Here is a 7,442-nt window from a genome sequence, read left to right as displayed (position 1 = left end):
ACAGACTGCAGAGTTGATCCCTCATTTTAAACCACCACTGTCCTTTCAAATGAAACAGTTGTTCATACAAAAGCACGCAAAATTGTCAGACTTTTTTTTTTTTTTTTTTAAAGGCTTAAAGTAGTGTTCAAAGTTTCATACGGAAACGTGAAAAGCTTCGAGGAAGCATCTCCTTAGACGAAGGAATTAATACCGTGCAGCTTTTCAGCTCTTCACGAGACGCAGAGCTGAATTTCTTTGCCGTGCATTCGTGAGGTTTTGTTTTTTTTGCTCGGTTTGTGCGCGTGTGAGGGAGGGAGAGTAAAAAAATGTCCACTTCTCTGCCATGTGCGCTTACAGATAATGTCAAGAGAAAATGAAACATGCAGCCGAGTCGAGTCAGGGCAGAGAGGAAGCTGTCACACAACTTTAACATCGAGGCTGAGTGACACACTTAACTTCCCCTGCCAACCACTTACTGGGTCTGAGTGTGTGTGTGTGTGTGTGTGTGTGAGCGTGTGTGTGTGTGTGTGTGTGTGTGAGCGTGCGTGTGTGTGAGCGTGTGTGTGTGTGTGTGTGTGTGTTTGTGTGCGTGTGTGTGTGTGTGTGAGCGTGTAACAGACTGACCTCCTACATGAAAGTGTGTGTTATGTAAACCCCTTGTTCCAAGTTAATTCCTTGGGGATATTTGACTTGAGCCATGGAGATAATCTCCATTAGATCTCCACTTATACCTGCCAACATTCGTTCTACTACAATTCAAAACACACAACAGCCAATGAGATTTGTTCTAGTACATCAATGGAAGGCAGTTAAAACAATAACAAATAATGGACAATTCTAGTGACTAAGAAAGAGAGTCATTTGCTGTAGAAAAACAAGATGCTGCTTTGAATAGACTAAATGTTTGTTCACATTTTATACTGTACATTCAATGAATAATTCTGTATTTAGGAAATGTGCTTATTTGTCGTCTTGCGATGAAACAGATCTCGAGAATGAAACCATTCTCATGTCTGAACACTGAGGGTCAGTGTCCACTTTTTCACTACAGAACCAATGTACTTTTATTCTTTTCAGCCATCGGCGCAGAATCACCCTCAGCATCTTCGGTATCTTGGTGCTACGCTCACAGCACTCTCATTTGACGAAAAAAAAAAGTCCAACTTCCAATCAAAATCAATAAGGGGTGGGACTTCAGATATCAGGTCCGTCAATAAACAAGGGCGGAGAAAAAACTCATCCAAGTCTTCATTTTCGAGGAAGCAATTTCCAAATCTATACGAGGGCCGCTTCTTCTCGACAAGAAAGAAAATGAATGAATCCTTCTTGGGCACCAAATTAGCTTAGCAGTGAAACGTGTGCAGCATATTTCCATTTTAGCTTCAGACCACACAGAGCGGCCCAAGCTCAACTACGACCCCTGGACCTTTGCAGCATGTCTCCCCCCCCCCCCCCCCCCCCCCCCCGTTCTCTCCTACCAATATGTCCTGCCTCTTTTATCCTGTCTTATCAAGAAATGAAAAATGGCCAAATGCTTTTTAAAAATCAATGAAATACCCAATCTATGGACGGTAGCCTAACAACAGAAAAGCCTCAGGCAGCGATGGCCCCCTTTCTGGGACTTTTGGTGGACTACCAAACTTGTTTAACTTGCAGCATTTATATGCAGACGATGTATTTAGAAAGTTCATGAATTGTGTTTATTTTTCAGATGCTACGTACCTCCAACTTAAAGTCAACCTGAAACCCAAACCAACCACACGGTTCAAAGCACTCTCACTGCTCCATTATGTCAGTGTGTGAACACAGCGCAGCAGCCCCCTGGGGTGTTTGCTAAACTCAAATCACAGGTACTTCCTGACACACAGGAGTAAGTGTTTGTTTGGGGTTTCTGTGAGTGTCTCCCAGCCCCTCTCCGGTCAAGGTATGTGAAATCAACTGCACACCATTAGGGTCTTAATTGCAGTTCTCCGACGACTCAATTACACCCTTGGGGGGGCAGACGTCTAAACGGCCAGGTACAATTGATATGAACTGTGCACCTTTAAAAAAAGAAAAAAAAGGGAGGGAGGATTGGAAGAAAAGGAGGAAGGAGTGCAAAAAAAAGAGATGAAGGAATTCAGGGAAGAGGGGAAAAGCGGAGTAGGAGTGGGGAGGAGGAGGATGATAGAAGGAATGAGGGGCAACAAAATTCCCTAGAAACCCTTTCTCCCCCCGTCTGAGTAACTTCCTGCCCGCTTTCCCATGCTGAACGAGGGAGTACTTGTGAACGATTAGTGTGTGTTGTTGCAAGAATATTAGGAGCAATAACTCTGATAGGAAGGGACAATCAGGACCAAAAAAAAAAAAAAAAAGGAGGAAAGAGTAGAAGCCCGGTAGAGGAGTAGACGAATGTGCGATGGAGGAAAAAAAAAATGGGGATAGTGAAGAGGGGGGGAAGACAAATAGCAAGGAAAGATGGAAAGCACAGAGGCAGGAAGTGTGATCCTTCAGTTTATATTAGCGGAGCAGCTTTCGCCTCATCTCCTTGACACCTACCAGCTGCCCCGAGACGGAGGGACAAGGGGAGACGAGAGAGACTGACAAACTGAAGGTGCATAAGCAGTCAGCAGCCAATGCTGGAAAAGGAGGAATGACCAAAGAAAAACAGAAGGGGAGGGAATTAGAGCCTTATCGTGTCTGTTGTGTCAGATGAGGTCACATTAAGCCATGGATCAGCTACAAATTGGACAAGTCTCCAGTTTTTTAAAATGATCAACGGCACTGGTTTTACATCCATCTCAACCTCTTCGGAGAACTCGCTCACCCTTTCCTCAGCCATCTGTCACCGCATGGACGCCCCAAACCTCAAACATCTCATTTAGGTTGTGAACGTTAAGAGGAAGCGAGTTCAGAGCAGGAGGACATTTATGAAAAAAAAAAAAAAAAAAAAAGGACATGCAGAGCGGGATTAGCAGCAGGGAGTAAGCATATGTCATAACAGATGTGTGGATTTGGGATGCACTGGCATGCACTTTGCCTTCAAGCTTTTGGCCTCAGAAAAACCCAGCACTGAGGATGAAGCAGCGGAAGGTTTCAAAAACAGATGTTATAGAACTTTAGACATCTAAGGAGGGGGACACAATGAATGCCGAGCACTTGAGATATAAAATTCTGTATCGTTTTGTTGAACGGATTTTCCAAAAATCAATATGCTAATGCAAAGCTGGTGAGCTAATGCGCTTCCATTGAACAAAGTTATTCCCTTCTTCACTCCTCATGTACTTAAGCATTACAAACTTTGGAAACTGGTGAATTATATCTGTTTAATTAAAGAGAGCACTTTAAACAAACCTGCCTCCGTGTCACATAAATTAGCAGATTTGTAGTCTCTCTTTGAAAAAGTGCTACATCAAGCAGTATCAAACCCGTTATGTTAACATTTAGCAGAGCCTGTATTTCACTTTGCGGGTTCCTGCTGTCATAGCGTTTAAATATTTTCATAAAAAATCAACCCCCACCGTGTGCCCAGCTTGATTTATGCCAGCAGAACACCCAGGGGATAACAGCTCATATAAATCACACACATATCTGCATGTTCTTCAGATAACCTTCATTCTTTCAAGTACAAAAAAAAAAAAAAAACATGTTACTGATCATGTTAGTGACAAGTCTATCTCCCAATGCAAACAGGGCAGGGATTTTAATGGTCTGGACTTGAAAGACAAACAGAGAAACAACAGTGAGTGAATGAGAAAGAAAGACCGTGCTGATTGGTGCACGGAGGGGCGTGTCTCCCTGCTTTCACTGCCAAGCCACTGTGGGTTTGTGTGAGTGTTTGTCTGCGTCCGTCAGCGACTGCTACTTGTTATGACAACCAACTTGAGCATTATGGAAATTGTGGACTCTGGGTACACAAGAAAACAGAAATGTGTTACCTCTGTACCGTACATAGAAATATAGAAAGGTAGATATTTGAGGAAGGGGAGAGAGAGAGAGAGAGAGATAGAGAGAGAGAGAGAGAGAGAGAGAGAGAGAGAGAGAGAGAGAGAGAGAGAGAGAGAGAGAGAGAGAGAGAGAGAGAGAGAGAGAGAGAGAGAGAGAGAGAGAGAGAGAGAGGTTGTACTTTCAGATGGATGTACAAGAGGAGATAAACCAGATTTAAGAGGAAACGTCTTTTAAAAAAAGAGAAGAAGAAGACGGCAGTTAATCTAAATAAAGTTAGAAAGGTATGAAGACTAATTATGGGTAATGGAAAAAGACGACAAGATGTTTGTGAGGGAAGGTTACCTGGCGTCTTTCAGAGTCGATGATGAGCTCGTCTCTTTAAGGTCAATCTGAGAGGACCGCATTCACAAGTCTTAAAAGAGAACAGTGTGGTCATTTCCCGAAGGCGTCAAACTGTGAAGCTGTGTTGATTTGATTTTTTTTCCTATCATTTTAGGCCGTCCTTTTCAGGAGCTCACGACTCGATGCAGAGTCTGTGACACTTGACGGGAACGTTTTAAGCGGCTGGCGGTTAAGGGCGATGGATTAATCAGACCAATTCATATGAAGGAGACTGGATCTTCCCATGTGGGATAAATGGTCGTCGATTTCTCATCTCAATCCTAAACGTTTGAGCTTTTAAAAAGCTGGCTACCAATAACACTGAATACAATGCTGAAGATAGTTCCTAACAAAAAAGTGAGCTTTGTTTACAAAATAATAATAAAAGTAAAGAAAAAAAAATTCTCAGGATATTTTGGGGTTTTTTTTAACTTTTGAAAGTCCTTCCATCCTGGCTGACGTTGATTTTAAAAATCAAAAACGTCCCATCATCACAGTGAGAAGAATCCTCGTCTTTAAGGCCAGCTGTCTTGAGTTTTTTTTTTGTTCTGTATCATTTGACGTATCAAAAGCAGAGCGACCAAGATTCAAACTGGACTGGAGATCAAATATTTTGGGTGGCTCTATTCAGAGAAATAGGCTCCATCCAGAATACCCTTGTCATCTGTGTAAAGGCACATTAACTGTTCCCATTAAGAATAGCTGGATATCTGTGTTGCAGTGGCCTCTTTCTTTTTCAGCTCCGGTTGGAAATCTCCCGGGGAGTCACAACGCCGAATTAAAGCTTCAGTAAAGTCGCTCGTCATTCCCTTTAAATAGGACTTCTGCACAGCCACACACAGTCCACTTCTATACATGCATGTATTTTCACTTGAAGAATCAGTAAAGAGAAGCTGCCTTAGGAGAAAAAAAAGAAGAGGGCCTGTTTCTCGTTTTTACCATCAAGTTTTAGAGAGGCAGAGTTTTTCTGCATAATTATAATCCACAGAAAAAAACTGAAGAAACGGAGGTCATAGATTTTGCAAAACAATTGAAGTGAGCAGTGATATCTGGGAAGGCACGGTACAAAAGCACCAAAGCAATAACTACAAACATCTCCTCTCAAAGAAGCAGCAATAAACAACTTCTTGGACGATGAAATCTTCACATAAATTAACTCCGATTCTTAGTGACCCTGCTGCTGTGAACTTATCTAAATATCCTCATTTCCCTGTAATTGGCCTGTGTGGTCTGGATGTTTTCTAACATATTTCATTTTTTCGTGGCTGCGGCGAACGGCGAGCAGCTTTCCCGCTCCTGCAGTCAGAATAGTGGCCACAAAGCAGCTCGCTCGAGCCAAGATTAACAAAGATGAAAAGCTCCAAGTAAGTAAGCAATGAAAGAAAGCCAAACAGTGCGGCGCATAAGGCAAACCAAGTGGCACCGCCGCTGCTTTTTCTTGGTGTTTGCATGGAGGCTGCAGGAAGTTGCTTTGACTTGGGGATTGTTTAAGTTCCACGATAAAATCTGACACGGTATTATGAAAATGAGTCATTTGCATGACTGGGTCTAAGAAAACAAACGCACCACTAGTTCTTTTCAATGTATTTTATGTTCATTTGTGCATCACAATCACTTTCAATCTCACTTTTAATCCTATTTTTTTTTTTCATGGATGACCAGCATGAAACAGAGCTCGTATGTCAATATATAATATATAGAGTTTGCAGTTATTGTAAGGATCAGCTCCATCATCATGATGACTGACAAACCAGAGTCTTTGTTAAACGGTGTCACGGCTGCACCTCAGGCGACAAACGGCCTATTATCTCTATAACATACGCACAAGCACTCACACACAGAGACACACACAGAGACACACACACACACACACACACACACACACACACACACACACACACACACACACACACACACACACACACACACACACACACACACACACACACACACACACACACACACACACACACACACACACACACACACACACACACACACACACACACACACACACTCTCAAAACATAATACAGGACAAAATAAGTGTTTAAACCTCTGTTATGTATGTAGTACATTTGAATATGCTGACACATGTGAAGTCATACGGGCTGACATGTGTTCCAGCCCAGATAAGTACACACACACACACACTTACATCGCTCACACACTCAGACACAACACAGTGATAATATTGGCTACCAACAGGTCATTCCTTACATGCCATTTGGATAAATCGACAGCCAGAAATAAAAAGAGGGACAGTGTGTGTGTGTGTGTGTGTGTGTGTGTGTGTGTGTGTGTGTGTGTGTGTGTGTGTGTGTGTGTGTGTGTGTGTGTGTGTGTGTGTGTGTGTGTGTGTCAGTGAGGGAGAGAGAGAGAAGGAAAACAAAGATGAGAGATTGGGATAGTGGAGGTTGGGCGAGTTAATTGAGCTGTTGTCAAACTTGTTACATGATCCAATGGGCCACACACAACATGGTAAAGGAGCAGGCCTTCGTCACACAGGCGTATTTACAGACAGTAGATTGACGGATGAATGGAAAACAATGACTATAGACAAAACACAGAGTAGACAAAGGACAGCGTGTGTTGTACACATGGAACATGCACATGTTTTAAAATGTCCTCTAGACCTACATGCAATAATAATAACTTGTAAACGTATAAAATAGAGTTTTCTTGAAATGTTTACAAAATATTGTTTTGTCTTGTTCCTGTGAGCCCAATATGGACCATCATCTAGAGCAGACTGAATCATCACACCCCTACTTATGATGGCTGCTTAAATCCCACTCCTCAACATAATAAAGTGTAAAACCATCTTCTTATTTTTAATACCATTTCATCACTAAAATAAGAGGTGAGTAACACCAGGTGAGTAATAGGAGTGGGACTTACATTGGGATGGGCTTACTAAAGCATAACAGCCCGAAGAAAATTAAGAGGAGGGTTGTTGTTGGGAAGAAGAAATGGATGGAGTGAAAGAGAGAGACAACTAAAAAGGAAGAAGTCCACAAAGACGTGAGGGACAGAGAAGCCGATAAAGAGCTGAGACAAACAAGACCGGGACACAGTGATGAATCCTCTTTTTACTGACTAATGGACCAGATAAAACTCCAATAACAAGACACAGAGATATGTGGTCGAGAT

General features: G+C 42.4%; 2 protein-coding genes and 1 long non-coding RNA gene across 4 annotated transcripts in view; 2 read left to right on the top strand and 1 right to left on the bottom strand.

Moving 5' to 3' along the window:
- LOC306841433 overlaps positions 1-7,442 on the top strand; it is a 172,786-nt gene that overhangs the window by 3,781 nt on the left and 161,563 nt on the right. The window lies entirely within an intron of this gene.
- The window catches only part of ppp1r14bb (protein phosphatase 1, regulatory (inhibitor) subunit 14Bb), a 190,008-nt gene that overhangs the window by 142,740 nt on the left and 39,826 nt on the right, over positions 1-7,442 (top strand). The gene's annotated exons all lie outside the window — the stretch shown is intronic.
- plcb3 (phospholipase C, beta 3 (phosphatidylinositol-specific)) overlaps positions 1-7,442 on the bottom strand; it is a 44,279-nt gene that overhangs the window by 24,587 nt on the left and 12,250 nt on the right. The window lies entirely within an intron of this gene.

This window comes from Symphodus melops (assembly GCF_947650265.1).
Source record: "Symphodus melops genome assembly, chromosome: 20".
Taxonomy (NCBI): domain Eukaryota; kingdom Metazoa; phylum Chordata; class Actinopteri; order Labriformes; family Labridae; genus Symphodus; species Symphodus melops.
This window is presented reverse-complemented; position numbering and strand designations above follow the sequence as displayed.